Genomic DNA, 17,638 nt, shown 5'->3' with positions numbered 1-17,638 from the left:
ACTGCTCTCTTTTTATCTTATACTCACTAAGTCCTAAGATATATATTCTCTGTAACAAAGCAAATCACTAAAGTAAATGGAAATGTGGTCTGTGGATCTTAGGTACTTGAGGGCACATTCTGCTGTGCTTGGCTAATTGTAAGTGCTTTTCTCCCTCTATTATCTCATTCTTCACAGACCCCCGCACACACGCACACACACACACACACGTCTCAGTGTACTTATCTTACCCCTCCTTTTCACTCTTTTCCCCTTGTCTCCTCTATAATCCATAAGAATAATCCCACCTGCAGCCAAACTCCAAAGCCTGGAGTCTAGCTCCATCCTGGTCTCAGAGACATCATTTACAAGTCTAATCAGAGATCATGATAATTACAAATGGCATTTGAATAAATCTGATTAATGTTTAACACGAGCTCTGTGCTTGCCGTGCCCGGAATGTTTAAACACAGGCAAAAAAGAGTAAATATTCTCCCGTCTGTCAGCGAGTTGCCAGGATTTGCAAATCAAACAGAGCTGAGCTTATATCTCAAGGCGTCAAGGACTGTGGCTTGGCTTTAAGGAAGTATCTGAAGGCCCCTTTTCAGCCTGATGGAGTTAGTTAGCATTATTTAGTAGGGTTAGCGTGACTGACATCACCTCTGGGGGACAGGTTTAAAGATATATAGTCACTGAAGAAGGCACTCACTAGAAAACCTGTCAAAATGTTCTAGTTAGTCTTTCTCCACTGACGCTCAAAAGTTTTTGCCATTCAAAAGCTAAAGTACAGGCAATGAGATTAATGGGAATGCTAGCGGATCACTTTTATACCTCCTTGGATGCCACCAGCCAATAGACCTTGTGCACCAGAGAAACGTGGGCGCCGCCATCTTTAGAATATTGTCTTTGAACTTCCAGTTTCGCGGCCGCTCTGTATATTTCTATGGCATCGCTGTCGAGGAGTAATTAGCTGGTGAAGTGGATTTACTTATTGTAGAGTTAACAAAAGTTATCATGAGCATTGTAATGTTTATCATAAGCATTGTAAAGCAGATGTCTTAAAGGGATACTCCATTTTTTTGGAAATAGGCTCATTTTACAACTCCCCCAGAATTAAACAGTTGGGTTTTACCGTTTTCGAATCCATTCAGCCGATTTTCTGATATTTAGAAGAATATCAGTAACCAGACAGTTTCTGGTCCCATTGACTTATGTAAAATGAGCCAATTTCCTTTAGTATTCCTTTAACAAATGTCAATTTTTTTACAAGCAGTTTATTCATACCTGTGCAAAATCGCTGTGAAAATACAGACAAGAAAATACAGAAGTCAAAAGACAACGAGCACGGCGCTGAAAAGGGGCGGGGCTACATAAGGTCTATAACGTCATCAGTGAAACTCAAACCCTTACCAACAAAATGTTTTGCAAAATGCTAACACTTCTGTACAGTTCTTCCCCCTTTTTTTAAAAAAGTTTTCTATTGATCCTTATATTTCCTCTTTATCTTTAATCAAAAGGCTTCAGAAACTCTGATGTTTAATTAATTAGGCACTGAACAAGGCCCACTCACTGGCTCAGAGAACCAGCTTTAATTAAATATTCATGAGCTGGCGACTGCTAATTATCATTCTAGCAATGCTCCTACAATGGCTCAATAAGGACTAGGAATTCATGAGGAAGAGGATAATTGTAATGATGACTGTGAAGGTGATGTTGATAATGAAGGCTAGCAACTTTCACTACAAGCCAAACAATCCATCTGGAAAGCATCTGTGGCGGAGGCTCACTAAAGCTCTGCTCAAAGTTTCATTCGTTGAGGGAGTACTGGAAGAGCACGAATATAATTAAAGGGAATAAAACATCAGGGATGGTGTTCAGCTCCGCAATACACACCCGTGAGTATCAGGCATGTGAGATGCTCAAATGCAACTCTTTCCACCTCTAAATGACAAATGGAGATGAGGCCGGTGACTCTGTGGAACATGGAGATAAATGGGCTGCTCCGTTTCTTTCTTTCTCTGAGTGAATAGATTAATGTGAGGTGCCGGTATGAGTGCCTCTCAGATACAGACGTGATGCGTGGCAGTGTGAGCGCTGTAGTCGTGCCGCAGCTGAGATGTGAATATGAGGTGTGTGTAGGTAAAACCAAGACTCGGAGGTTCCTGCCCACTGGTATAGAAAACAATCCAACCACAACCTAGCTGCAATACAAAAAAACCCCCAAAAACACGTAAATTGCATTTAACATCTAAATTAAATTTCTAGAAAATATTCATTTCTAGAAAATATGAAATTATTTAAAAATATATATATAATAATGGTATCGAACAAAAATGTACAAGTGTGATTTATTTAAAAAAACATTTCTAGAAAATTTTATACGACAAAAAAAAATGTAAAGAAGAAAATTATAATTTTATGGAACAAAAAACTTTGAAAATGTAGAGTACAAATATAAATATCTCCACAAAATATTTATCTAAATTATAAATAATACAATATAATATAAAAATTTACATGAGACATGAATTTGCATAGTTTCTCAACTTTTTTGCCGCTCTCCACTTCGCTGTCAATCAACAAGAGTTTCACACACTACTCGCCACCCAAAGAGACTGAATTGAAAATGCCTGCTCAGCTCCGCTCACTCCACACCAGTGGACTGTTGCAGAAACAATCAGATCGACTGATATCCGTGAAAAATGTAACAATGCACGAAAGAAAAACAGTGAAGTTCATAGATAAGCATTTATCTCTGCCTTCATTCTCGTCTCGCTCTAATATAGACAGATTTGAAAACATTAACTCAGCGTATCTCTTTGTCAACACTCTAGGTAGTTTGTACACAGCGGGACACCAATTTGTACCGATACTTGAGTGCACTTCAGATTTCCTTTCTGAACATGCATACCATCATCCCTCAGAGGGGAATTTGAGGGCTTTCGAACCAATCACTTAAGAAGTCTGGGAGTTTTAAACAAATCCTGAGCGATTTGTAATGCTTGACAGAGGTTTAGACTGTTAAAAGGCCCACTTATCATAATCATGCAGTGTAAAGTTAAAGAAATCAGCTGTGATTTCAATCCACTCACCACGATTCTTTTCTATTCTTGACTCGTGCGACATCCCTCTCCTCTATCTTGTGGCGGGTGAGTCAAGGAGCACCTACCGTAGATTAAATTGGCCTGTGCCCGACTGGCCTACGTGCCAAATGCTGACTTCTCCCATCTCTCATCACATCCTGAGATAATAACCCTTCCAAACTTTCCCTCTCTCCCTTCTTTCCTCTGCCGCTGACCTCCTCCTCCTCTCCTTTAGCACTCTCTCCATCCACGATATGTGCAATCTCCTCCTCCAATCTCCTCATTTCTCCGCCTGAAGCTCCTTTTCACCCCTATCATATGCACACACACAGGCCCCAATGGGCCCCTTCCCATCATGCACCAGCACTCCCCCTGTTCTCCGTCCCCTCGCTGTGAATCTGACCTTGGCTCCATGGCTGAAATGGAGCCTCCGATAAAATCACTAAACCTCCGGTCCACCTCATAATCTCAAATTACACACTAATGCCTCATATGGTGGCTTCCCAGAGGGACCTGTTCGGGTTTGATTGAATGTGAGTCTGTGTGCGCATGACTATTTGTAAGTAGGTGGAGGGGTCTTTAAAATCAACCACCAGAATGACAATATGTTTTTGCTTGAGGATGTATGTTAAAGTGATCGTTCATCAAAAAATAAAAAAAATCTCTAATAGTTGCCTCATGTCATTCCAAACCTGTATGATTTCCTCTCTACATATGGAACACTATTTGGCAGAAAATTGACACAGCTCCCAAAAGCAAATAGTGGTGGATGTAATGGACGTAGGCCAGTAAGAGCTGTGCTTATGGCCTCAAGAGGTGATCTAGCGACTGATGCTAGAGGTTGTGGTCTTTAGTGTCCTTGTTAGCGTGCCCGCCTCCCATGCCGAAGACCTGGGTTTGAATCCTGCTCAGAGCAGGGCGAGTAAAACCTATGTACACCATATGTACACCGACATTAGAGCGCACCAGTTCCAGCGTTTTCTAAACTATTTCCATAGTTATTTTACCCATTCATTTCTTCCACAGGGATTTTAAAAAAAGACCAGAAAATTCCGTAAAACATACGGATAATGTGACCTGGGATTTGTCCCGGGATTGTTTGATTTCGGTGCTTTCACACTGCCAGTGATTTGCCGGGAGTGAGTGCGTTCACACACAACCCGGAAAGATCCCGGAAAGACACATGACGTCAGGATGAGACGTGTAACATGTCGAAAACGTACACGCGCATACCGTTTCACAAAGATGTTGAATGATCTCAGCTTCAGCGCGGATAGTGAGAAGCTAATGGCCTCTGCTTCGTTCCAGTTTGAAGACATTTGTTCGTCCACAAACTTTCTTCTAAGAGCAACAGACTCGCACGATGGCACGAGCGTCATCACTATGACACACTCCTTACGGCATTGGTCCTGGCTTTTGTTCACAGCACGCGTTCCGGGACTGATTCCGGCAATGTTACTAGGTCCCCAACCTGGCATCGATGCCGGTATCAATCCCGGGTCATGTTTGCGGATCCGTCAAGTTTACAGACATTTCCTTAAAAAAACAATACAAGACTTTTCTTAGAGAATATGGAAAAAAAAAAAAAAATTTCAAAAAAATGAATTCATTTTATTTTTTTAAAATGAACATGCTTTTTACTTTGCGCAACCTGACTGCTGAGTTCTACAACTGTCAAATCAGTCTTCGCTGAAATTCTTCATCTACGGCTCTCAAAGAGGTTTATATTGGTTTAAGCTTGAGTGAATGGGAATTGACAGATTGACTTCATTTTCTCTTAATGAAAAAAGGTGCACAAACATTGTGATCCACAGGAAACATTATTGAATTTAATTTAGATATTTTCAAAATGAGCTATCTTTGTAACTCCATGGCTTCACCTAGCAAAAACAAATGTTCCATTGCTACAAACCGTGATGAATTTGCTTTCCAACAGTTGTGCAGGTTGTATTTTGACTGTGCCATTAGTCACCCGGTGATCTTTGCCAGCACAGCAGGGATGCCTGCGAGAATTATGAACCGAATGCCGCAAAATGTAAAAAAATGTGGCCTCTTCTTTATGAAATCCAAACAGCGTTTCCAGAAGCCTTTTAAAAGCATCTTAAAGCCGATTTTAGTGACGTGCTTTATTACAAGGCCAAAAGTGTTAGAGTAATCAGGACATATCTGCTTTCTCGGCACACAGGCATCGAAGCGGAGAGTGGGCCTCTCGCACGGTCAGTCTCACACACACATACACTGGCAGGCCGCCGGTTAGTGGCGGTGAGGTCGCTGTCACTATGACGACCTGGTGACAAGCTGTCTGTTCCACTCTTAAACAACCAGACCTGCAGTGAAAGGCACAGCCTATAGTTAGTGTCACTCACAGCTTTCAAAAGCAAAGGCGAGCTAATGCCCATAATGCTGAAAGCAAAAGTATGTGTGTGTGTGTGTGTAGGAAGGGCCAGGGAAAAGGGATGGAGATTTGTTTTGTTTGGAGGTTCTGATAATTGAGGGACAGGTTCTTTCTGTATAGCTTTTTCTCTCTCACGCTCCCAATCTCGTTCTTTTTATTATCTACATATTACCCTTTTCTGTAAGCACACTGTACAACCAGGGCACAGCAGGCCCAGGAAAATACAAACAAATAGAAATGGTTGTTTGATTTGGTAGGCTACAAATTGTAACTAAGAGGCGCACACACATTTACATTCATATTAAATGAGGGAAAAGTGTAAAGTTGTTTTCAAAGTTGGCTAATTTTACAGTTACTGTACATAATATTTAGTTCCACCTCCTTATTGCTCTTTTTGCACACTCACACAAACATATAATACATAATATATAATGCATTTATTTTCTAAAATCACTGTATATGTATGTACATATATATATATATATGCACATAAAGTACATACACATACATGGTTTATTCCTGTCAACTTGAGCTCTGTTCTGTGTCCGCAGGGGCTTTCTATTCTTCCATAATGGCAGGTCTGCACCTGTCTCCCTGCCCACCACCCTGTGTTCACGGGCACCCAGGTCAGCTAAATATAGCCCCTCCATCCCCCCTCAACCCAGATCTCCCGTAGGTACTGTAGTACGCTATGAGGATAGGATTACGCACACATACACTACGAGATACTATGTCACTGTACTGGAAAGGAATACCAGACTGCTGTGCTGTTAAAAGTTGGTGTGTGACATGCTGTTTGTTGTTTATAAATGTACTCGTTCACAGTCAGTTCAAGCGTGGAGGGGTGGAACGGTAAGAAATTAGGCTTTTGATTGAGACTTTTGGCAGTAATCTGTGCAGGATCAATAACGGGGGAAGTTGACTGATAGAAAATCTCATATGTTGGTGAAATGGACCGTGCGGTCGAGGCGTCGCGGTGGAAATGACGGTCCTAGATAATAAAAGATTCCATTGAGTGATAACGGAAATGTCAAAGAATTCCTCTCCACCGTTTCCACCTCTCGTTACACGGCACTGATCAAAGTCTCCCTGGGTGATGGATGATCGTTATTACCGGTGGAAAATAATAATGAGATTGGTCATCAGTGTCAGACATTTCACTCTCAGTGTTGGGTCAGGTGAATCGTGATGACAAACATCCATCACGGACGCAATGAATTCAGAGATGCATGCTGTTGCCGAGCTGCGTCACGACCTGTGCTGCCTCATTTCATTTGTGTGTGAGTGTGTGTGTGTGTGTGTGTGTCTGTCTGCACTATCACTGCTGATACAAAACATAAGATGAATACTTTCTATGGCTCTGCAGCTTTTCATAAAGCGCCCCCCCCCAAACCCAACCAACCTACCCCCCTCCCAGCTGTTGCCGTGGAAACTGTTTGCAGAGGAGGAGAGAAATATTCTATTACTGTTATGGGGAACAATTCCAAGCACCTTCCTTCAGCAGAAAAACCAAAACATGACCTAGCGGAGAGAGAAAAAGTGAGGCAGGAAGAGGTCGCTTTAAGGTCGCTTCGACACTACAGTTTACGTTATGACAAAGAACGCTACAAATGGAGATGGTGTGTCACAAGGAGGTAGAGGCAAGAGTGTACAATTAAATTACTTTTTCTGCCCCTTCGGGTGGCCACGATGGAAAAGCCCCTTCGGGTGGCCGAGGGCCTTTGGGCATGGGGGGGCATGAAGTGCAGGCTCGGCAGGGCTGACGGGGAGTGCAGGCTCAGGACTGGACGGAACCAGCAGTGAAGGCTTGAGACTGGACGGAACCAGCAGTGAAGGCTTGAGACTGGACAGAACCAGCGGTGAAGGTTCTGTGCTGGACGGGACCAGCAGTGAAGGCTTGAGACTGGACGGAACCAGCAGTGAAGGCTTGAGACTGGACAGAACCAGCGGTGAAGGTTCTGTGCTGGATGGGACCAGCAGTGAAGGCTTGAGACTGGACGGAACCAGCAGTGAAGGCTTGAGACTGGACAGAACCAGCGGTGAAGGTTCTGTGCTGGACGGGACCAGCAGTGAAGGCTTGAGACTGGACAGAACCAGCGGTGAAGGTTCTGTGCTGGATGGGACCAGCAGTGAAGGCTTGAGACTGGACGGAACCAGCGGTGAAGGTTCTGTGCTGGATGGGACCAGCTGTGAAGGCTTGAGACTGGACGGAACCAGCAGTGAAGGTTCTGTGCTGGATGGGACCAGCAGTGAAGGCTTGAGACTGGACAGAACCAGCGGTGAAGGTTCTGTGCTGGATGGGACCAGCTGTGAAGGCTTGAGACTGGACAGAACCAGCGGTGAAGGTTCTGTGCTGGATGGGACCAGCAGTGAAGGCTTGAGACTGGACAGAACCAGCGGTGAAGGTTCTGTGCTGGATGGGACCAGCAGTGAAGGCTTGAGACTGGACAGAACCAGCGGTGAAGGTTCTGTGCTGGATGGGACCAGCTGTGAAGGCTTGAGACTGGACGGAACCAGCAGTGAAGGTTCTGTGCTGGATGGGACCAGCAGTGAAGGCTTGAGACTGGACAGAACCAGCGGTGAAGGTTCTGTGCTGGATGGGACCAGCAGTGAAGGCTTGAGACTGGACGGAACCAGCAGTGAAGGTTCTGTGCTGGATGGGACCAGCAGTGAAGGCTTGAGACTGGATGGAACCAGCTGTGAAGGCTTAAGACTGGACAGAACCAGCGGTGAAGGTTCTGTGCTGGACGGGACCAGCGGTGAAGGCTCTGAAGGAGATGTGAGGCTTGGCTGGAAACAAGGGTTCTGGGTAGGATGTTGAGAATGGGATGGTCCAGAATGTAAAGACCAGGTATGGCGAGAATAAGCTCGGGCTAGGCAGGATGAGACTCAGGGCTCTCGACGAGTCCCACAGTGAGGGACGATCCACAAACCCACAAGGTGCGGTTAACGAATTCTACAAAAGGGAGATGAACATCTTCCAACAGCAGCATCTGGGCGAGTATATTTGTCCATCCCACTCCAGAACTGCCATTTAAGAGATTCCTCATCCCAGCTCACATCCTGATAAAGGTTGAGGTAAACCTCCACATATTCCTCCAGTGAGCAACCGTTTTGGGATATCCAGTCTTCCACCTTCATTTTAAATTGGTCGGTTCTTCTGTCATGGTGTGGTGTTGGAGGAAGAAGGCAGAAGGTCCAATATAAACTTCTTAATATTGCACGGGCATGTAGTATAGACGAAGACAGACTGCTGCAGACAAAGATTCTGACAATGCTAATTTGGTGCTCAAGAAACATTTCTTATTTGTTTCAATATATTAATAACAGGTGCAGCTTGCTATTATGGAAACGGACACCTTTTTCAGATTTCAGATAATTCAAAAGAAATTGCTAAATAAAAACATAAATTACTTTTTTTTGTAAAAAAATAAATCAAATCTTATGGACCACAAACTTTTTTTGTACATGGAAGAACCATGTCACTTGTGACTTTAACATGTCGCACTTGGTTAGGAGGACACAGTGTTGAATCTGTCAACACAGTCAAAGAAACACCATTAGTGATGATCAGTATATGTTCTCATATGACAGCAGTGATCCTTACGAAGGCCCTGCTGACAGCCACAGGCTGAAAGACCAGCACCTACAACCAGTGCTGCCGGAGCATTTTTACAAACATAATTCTCTTCCCTCCTCCACCCATTCTTCCTCCTTTCACTACATCTTTCATAGCCATCCCCCTGCTGACACCAGTATTGGATTTATCAGCTCACTCCTCTCATCCCCTAGCCAAGATCATCCATCTGCCCTTATCATCCCTCTCAGAATTCCTTAGTTCTTAATTTATGTTATTCCCAAAGGGCACAAGGTACAGTATGTGTTCAAGCATACCAAGGTGTCCACAAAGAAGAGCAATGACAAGGCTAGAAATCTTCAAGTGAAGATTTCTAGCCTTGTCATGTGTGTGTGTGTGAGTGTGTGTAAAATACATTTTAATAATATTTTACAATATTGTTTTTAAAATCTTGATAACTAATATAATAATATAACAATTAATAAAATATAATAATACAATATAACACAATACATTCTAATATAATAAAAATTCTGATCTCGTTATTTCCAAACCATTAGTATATTGTGACACTAGGCGGACCAGTAATCAATCTGGGCGGACCGTACCACCCGGGCTCTTATGTGGCCTCACCCCTGGAGGAGCAGAGAGTAAGAGGGTCAATGCAGGCAGACACACAGGTCTTGAGGGTTGGATTAGAGCCTAGGGAACAGTGAAGATGAAAGCAAAAAGGATCAAATGTTAATCAATATGCAGCACATGCTTTCTGAAGGTTCTTTAGTGTCGCCCTTTTGCATATGTGTCGGGCGCCACATTCGGATAATCCGTTTTGTTTCATGCATTTGTGTGTAATGGGAGACCGGGAGAATAGTACAGATAAAGCTGTCTCTGATGTCTGAATTAGACAGTTTTTCAAAGCTTGTATAAAGTAGTGTGTTTTCAGCAAATTTGCTCTAATCTGACACAATGCGTGTGTGCGAGTATATCTGGCTATATTTAATCAATAAATTTGTCCACAATGTTAGCTAAATCAGACAGAACATCGCTTTGGAGACATTCTGGGATTGACTCATTTAAAAAGATTATTAATAAATAAATTATAGATATTCAGAAAATTATGTAATCGGGTAAAGACTACAATATTAGTTTTTTCCTGGTCCTCATTTTTTTCAATGACAACTATTGTCGTGTATCCTGGCGTCAAGTTGAACTGAAGTCATTATGACGATCAATGTAGATACACTGGATATTGATTACACTGTCTGAACAAAAACAGATTTGATTTCTTGCAAAATGGCAGTACAGACAGTCAGTCCTAATGATCTGATATGAAAAATAAATCAGTTTAATCTGCAGTGTAAACAAAGCCTCCAAGTAAATTTGTTGTGTGTTTTGGAAGGGAATTGAGAGCAAAGGAACGAGAAAAGAAGAAAAGGGAAAAAGGGAAAGAACAGAAGGTAAATTACACACTGAGGTCATCTGTGTGAAATAATTTACAGACAAAGAAAATGAGAAAAAGAACATAATGAACCTAATTTGAGAGAATAGATAAGGTGAATTGAGACAGTGGCAGTGGTGACACTCAGGTTACTATTTCTTCCGGAGAATCTTCCGTCTTTTAACCTCTTTTCCATTTTCATGTGTGTATGTGTGTGAGTCATTTCATTATGTGGATGCACGCGAAATTCATCCAGAAACTGGATGAAACCTAAGTCAAAGAGGAGATTAATGGAAAATGTCTTTGGAATTGTTAATGCCAGTTAAAGTTACTATAATTCCCAAAAATATTATTTAACAATGTCACAACTAGGCCTGGGGAGCATGACGATATATATTTTTACCAATACCATGGTATAAAATGTCTATCGTTAAGACATTTTGCTATAGCACTAGACACTTTGAGAATATAAGAATGAGAATATATAGAGCGGGACGTGCTTGACGTTAAAGAGAGTTATACGTGCAACATATCCTGAAAAAGGGACTGTGCTAGTGCTGACTGGCACACTGCCAAAGTGTGCACACAGAAAGCGGTCTCTCTCAGAAGGTGATTGCGAATTTGGGATGTCTTCGATGTTAAAAAACACATTAAGCAGCAGCAATAAGCAGTTAAAAAGAACTCAATGCGGTGCATGCGCTGACTGACACAGCGTAAGCACGTACAAAGAAAGCCGCTTAACTCCAATATTAGCCAACAACCGTTATGACACACTGTGTTTCGAGTGTCCACCGACAGCGCTGAGAGCAGATGAACAGAAAAGATTTGTGATGGCAGTCTGCCTTCTTGTTCCTGTATGTTTGAACCAGGTCTTTAAATCTGATATGTGGATGTAAAAGTAAGTGAAGCTTCAGTGCTGTTCCTTACTCTTCCTGCACCCAGATACTGACACAGACACATCAGATTCCCCAGGCACAGCCTTGGCTATCACCATCTTCACCAGCCTGTCCCTCCCCACCCCGTTGATCACATCCACCACCCTGGAGAAACACGAGGCTTCAACCTCACACGGAGATGGACTGAATCGACTCTCCTCTGGGGCCTGTCACAGATTTTAAGCAATCTTATACCACCAAAGGGAGACACAAACTCGCACAGACACACAACCCCATCATCACACACTCCACAGGAATCCACAGCATCTCAGTAATGAGCATAAAGTTGTACCAGTATAAAGGACGCACATCCACCTCTAGGCAAGGATGATAAATGGGCAGTATGGGAGAGAGCATGGACTGAATACAAATGATCGTTTATGTCCAGTAACCTCCGTCGCTCTGTCTCTTTCTGTCTCAGCATCATTCGCCGTTGTTCAGATTGAATCACAGCAGGTAGCTACACGTACTGAAGTTTCCTTTTCCAATCCTTCACTAAAAAGAAGAGCTAAACTTTAGTTCTCAGTTTGTTACAGAAAACACATTTGTACTCGTCATTGGCAAGTTCATGGTAGCAGCTTTATCAAGGAACAACCTCTTGAGTGTTTTAGTGGCTTTTAAAGCCACAAAACAAGACTAAATCGAAGGTGTCTGTGATTCAGATCCAAGTAAACCAAGAGTGGATCAATATTCTAATTAAGGGACATTAAGGCCGTGTGTCCAAAGCGTTTTTAGCCAGCTGAAAACGCTAGACGCTCTGCTGAAGACGCCGTGCTTTGGGCGCTTGAGAGCGTTTTGGCAGCGCAGCGTTTTTTTCGTTGAGACGTTTCGTTGCTATGATACAGAATATCCGCAGCAGTTGAATATTGTGACAGTTGGTCGGTGTGGTATTAGTCCCGCCCCTCCTCCACTGTGATTGGATGGCTGGGTAAAAAGTGACAGTGATGAGCGCTGCGTTTTATCCAAAGTTGAACATTTTTCAACTCCCAACGACCAGTAAAAAACGCTGGGCGCTCGGCTCTTCAGCGTGAAAAAAAAAACGCTCAGCGCCTCGGTATGCTGATGGCGTTTAAAAAACGTGGCGCTCCCATTCAAAACAATTGAAAACATACGCCAGGCGCGGGGAAAAACGCTTTGGTGGACACACGGCCTAAAGCAATTTGTGATGTTTAGGACAAACGAACTGATATCCAAACAATCCTGTTTAAACCAAGAAACTCTCTCTCTCTCTCTCTCTCTCTATCTATCTATCCATCTGGTCACCGTGATTTTGCCATGCAAGACATGGTCATGTAGTCCTTACCCAATCCCTATACCCCTAAACCTAACCCTAGCCATAACTTTTCCCTAAAATCAGAGGGTAATGAAAGGTATTAAAGGTATCAAAGTTGCATAAACTGTAAATTTGTCCCTCAAATCTGATTGGTTGATTGGAAAGTTGATGTTGATCCAGGAACATGTGGTACTTGGTGAAATCACGTTCACCCTATCCATCCATCCATAATTTTAAATATCAGCCTCTTTTTTAAACAAAACATGAAAATAATTGCTCACTCACTTATTGGCCAGACTATTATTCTATTTCTTCTAATATTAGTGCATCCCTAAAAGTAATATTGTTTAGTGAGATTAATTGGATATTTTAAAATATAGCTTTAACTTGTAAAAGCTTTAAGTGAAAAAATATGGAATTAACAACCATTTCAGTTTTGGTCAGAATTTTAAAAGATGATTTTTACATTTTTACTTTTCTAAAGATTAGGTCAAGTCAAGTCACATTTATACAGTGCTTTTAACAATATTGATTGTTTCAGGTAAAATCAAAATTAATTGTGGTTGGTCACTTTACAAGTCAGTCAAAACCTTTTTCCCAGTTGATTCCCAAATCAGTTAAGCGCGAACCCCGCCCTGAAGCTGATTTCATTGGTCAACTCAAGCCCGCAGTAACCTGCCAAGAAACAATTAACCTTCATGAATTCAGTTTAGAGTTTAGAAAATTCATGGATTCATCACCTACAAACATCACTGCAACTGGTATGAAAGAGGAAAAAGGCTAAAGAAACTAGAGTAGAAAAACAAGAGGGAATCTAAGACTGATTCATTTCACAGTAGCCATTCCTCAAAAAAAAAACAAAAAAAAAAACACTGAAACCACAGACCACAGTAAAGAATTACCACAGCCGTCTGTCTCTCTCGCTCTGTGCGTTGTTGTAATGGAGTGTGGTGAAGAAACCATGAGGTCAGAATCATCATGCAGCAGATCAAAGTTTTCTCTGAATACTCATTGCCTCTGGCCCTGCCAGTTAAGCAGAGCTCTTTTTCTCTCTCCTCTTCTTTCCTTCTCTCAGGTCAGCTTAAAGATTGAATAAAAAACAGCCCCTGGCATAAGAATCACCCCATTCCCTTTCATCTCTCAATAACATTGATTAGGGATTTTCAGGTTGGTCAACTAGTCGGTTAGCTGGTCAACACCGATGAGTCTATTAGTGAGATTTCATCCATCTCTTTTGGGAAAAAATAGGAATTTAGAGTTTTTAGCATGCTGTGTTTTAGCATGATGGCAGCCAAGAAGAACGAACTAGTGATGATGAAAGCCGTCTGTGTTGTTGCCTTGCATCACCTGCGTCTGGTCAAAAGTTGAACTTGAACACACTGCAAAGACTACAGCCAATGACCAATTAGCATGTATGCTCTGTGCCTGTGTGAGGAAATAACTGTCTATTACATGGAACAGGAACAACAATGAAGTTAAACAAAGTTAAAACATCATTTTTTATTCCAAAATTTTCTTGTACTCCGCAGAAAAAATAAAGTCAAACATGATGGGAACAACATGAAGGTGAGAAATTGATGATAGAATTTTCATATTTGGGTGAACTGTCCCTTTAAGTCAATGTTTTTGATTGTCCTAAACCTGTGTAATCATACAGGGCTTCCTTTAGACCAACTAGTCATGCAGAAAACCAACCGACAGTTCGATTTTGAGGTCGGTTTTGCGCATCCAAAACGTCAACACAGTATCACAGAATGTCACTCACTCACTGTCATTCGTTCATTTGCACAATATCTCCTTCACATTCTTACTCTCTAGCAGATGACAGTTTTTCAGAGCAAAAGTGATAACATAAATGATAAATAGTCAGAGTCTGACATGAAGGGGTGAAATCTTCTCTCAAATTGTAAAACAACATTCCTAAAACAACTCTTCTCCTTTAGATCATATCAGCATGAACATGTGAAGATGCGTTTTGATCTGTTTGGAAAAGGGATACTCTCACACTTTTAGAGATTATGAGGCAATTCAAAACACATCCCAAATATTTTCAATGTGGAACTCCAGCCCAAACATCTGTATGTGCCAAAACGTTCCTGTCTGGGATTTTACACTGCCAGCAGGAGCAAAAGGTGTGACTAGCAATAAAGCAAATGGAAAGGACAAAGTGTGTCTGGTGTGAAAATCATACGCGCACACACATTCACAAATGAACCTGGACAGCTAGTTATCTTTTCCAGAAAAGCAGCTTTAAAAGTAATCTCTTTCTCTCTCGCCGCCTTTCTGATCCTTAAAGTGGCCAAAAAATAGGAACAAGGCTTTTTTTATGTTTACTAATGCATTTTTCAATTGTTCGGCCATTTAAATGCTAATGCTCCCATTCAGGGCCGTTTACATTGAATTTCCTTAAAGACATTGGCTGTTATCAAGTGGCAGGAGGAGGAAATTTGCGTTTGGTGGTCCATGACCCCTGTCTTTTATCTGTAGAGAGGGGGACAAAACTGTTTAAAAAGAAAGCTGACACCTTATGCTCTTCACCCTCTCAAACAGTCCATCTCTCTGATGATGAGGCATGAGCGCAAAGGTGGATCAGCAGTATAAACATGACCTCCGACCCCGTTTATGTTATCTACGCCTAACGAGAAGACCACCAGGCCACTCCAGAGACCACTCAGGACCACCAGAGGGAAAAAGGCATATGAAGAAGCCATTTCAGACAGCAAAAAAACACTTGAAGAAATTTGGACTTAAGTTCAAAAATACTCATTTGTTCATGCACTATCAGAATTTTTCAAACTTTATAATGACGCCCTTGTTGTGCTGGAACTGCTTTCTAAAAAATTATTTTTGACTGCTATCTAAAATGTGATGGGTTAAAAACGCTGTGTCGTTTGCCAACAACTTAGCTTCAATTTTGTTACTGTAAAACAAAATGAAATACAATTAAAACTTTTTTATTTAAAACAATTTTTAAAATTCATTTTTTTTTTTACATTTCTTGTGAAATGTATTTCACAATAAATATGGTTCCAGAGCAGTTTACATTTAATTTTGCCAGTCCTATAAATACAAGTCCTGATAAATACAACTAAAAACATTTTTAAAATTTATTTTCGATCCCCTAGAACCCTCTTGCACCCCCTGGAGGTTCCTGGATGCTAGTTTAAAAAAAATTTTCCTGAAGCTCAAATTAATGTCAATTAAACGTCTTTTTTTCTGTTAGCCTGGATGCCAGTCGAACTAAGCCTTGCCCACAACATTTGAGGATGGGAAGTTCGGTCTGGACTTGATCCGTTGTTAAGTATGCCCGAACAAAGCTGTTCGGACCAACTAAATTGTCAGGGCGGGCTTTATACGATGATGGACAGATGATCAAACCGTAAAGTAATCATCCACATCACACAAAAAAAAACTTGGATTGAATTTGTTTACAACAAAGAATGGCTGCCACTGGAGAATTTAGATGTGTTAATTCAGCCATCGCATCTAGAAGACGTAGACAGCACATTCATTTTAAAAGAGGAACAGAGAACCGCGATCAAGGCATTTGTCGATCCAAATGAGTGCAGAGGCAGTTTCTTTCCTGGTTCGGTTGAAACACCCCATAATCACAGCCCAATGGACCAGTATCAGACTCACATAATGACTAGAATCCGAGTAGAACCACGTAAGGCTTGACTGTTTGACTGATTAAAATATGCATAAACTAAAAGCTTTCTCAAAACAGAATTAAAACATGTCTATGACTTTGTCTTCAGGAATTAGATTTTGATAGCCATGTCAAAATCAATATGTAAAATTTAAGCATTTAGCCTCAATCATGAAACACGAGCAGAAGTTTATACTGAAAATACTTCATAAACCCATTAGTATGTAAATTGCCACACTCGTTTTTAAATGGGACAATTTACATACACATATTTTTACGATTTACTAATGGTTTTACAAAATTTGATCTGCTCACGGTTCATGAATAAGACTCATGGATTGGTTAAATACCACATCTCTCATCAGAAGTTACTTAGAGTCATGTATTACCCTAAAATAGCCTGACACTATGCTGAGTCACTCTTGGACTCAAATTCCTTCATTATTGGGAAAAAAGTGTCAAAATCTCAAGGTAGAGCCACAGGAAAGGTGGCGCTTCCTAAAAACCCTATTGTGCTAAGCCACTTAAAGACTTGGTTCTCTTTCCTTATTCAGCGTTCCTGCAGTACTGAGCAAACAGAAACAGTATTTCCACCTCACTGTGCCAATATCAACAGAGTATTAATAGAAGAAATCCAGCCAATTCATGGAGGACTGCAAAACCACACACACATAAAAGCAAAGCGGTCCAACGCCACAGACCCCTGGGCTTCATGCCCCATCAGAGAAACTCTTTCCAGCTAGCGCATGCATGTGGAACCAACGCTTTTCCCTCTTCTTATACTGACCTGACGAGAACAGGGGAAATGAGTCACGTGCAAGAGCCTTAGAAGGATAAAGAGAAAGATATAAAAGAGACAGACGAGATTCAGAGATATAGAATGATGTCTGCTCTAACAGTGTGGTAAATCACTGGTAACAAATGGTCTCTGTATTTGCACCTGGTCACATCTGCGTCATATTGGTCGGCTGAGGAACATATTGGGTTTCTGGGAGTAACTCCATGAGGATAAGAAAGAGAAAAACAGCGAGATGAGGAGATAAGGATGAGACCGCTGGGAAACCGACAGAAGGGCTGTGAAAAGCTGATGTTCTCCGTTCTCTCATGCATTAGAATTCATTACCCTGCTCCTTATCGCATTTTACCTCCTCTCTCCTCTAAATTGCTGTCTTTCTCTCTTGTCTACTCCATATCTCTATCATCGTTTTCTCTCAACCCTGCTCTCCCTGTGAGTAGTGCTACACGATACAGAACCTTAAGTGAGCCCCTCCCATCACACGGCCCAGGACAACACTCCTTCCGGTTTACC

General features: G+C 41.7%; 1 protein-coding gene across 1 annotated transcript in view; it reads right to left on the bottom strand.

Annotated features, from left to right (window-relative positions):
- sema6bb (sema domain, transmembrane domain (TM), and cytoplasmic domain, (semaphorin) 6Bb) overlaps window positions 1-17,638 on the bottom strand; it is a 122,512-nt gene that overhangs the window by 78,530 nt on the left and 26,344 nt on the right. The gene's annotated exons all lie outside the window — the stretch shown is intronic.

This window comes from Pimephales promelas, chromosome 14, assembly GCF_988280905.1.
Source record: "Pimephales promelas chromosome 14, fPimPro1.hap1.1, whole genome shotgun sequence".
In the NCBI taxonomy this organism is placed as follows: Eukaryota; Metazoa; Chordata; class Actinopteri; order Cypriniformes; family Leuciscidae; genus Pimephales; species Pimephales promelas.
This window is presented reverse-complemented; position numbering and strand designations above follow the sequence as displayed.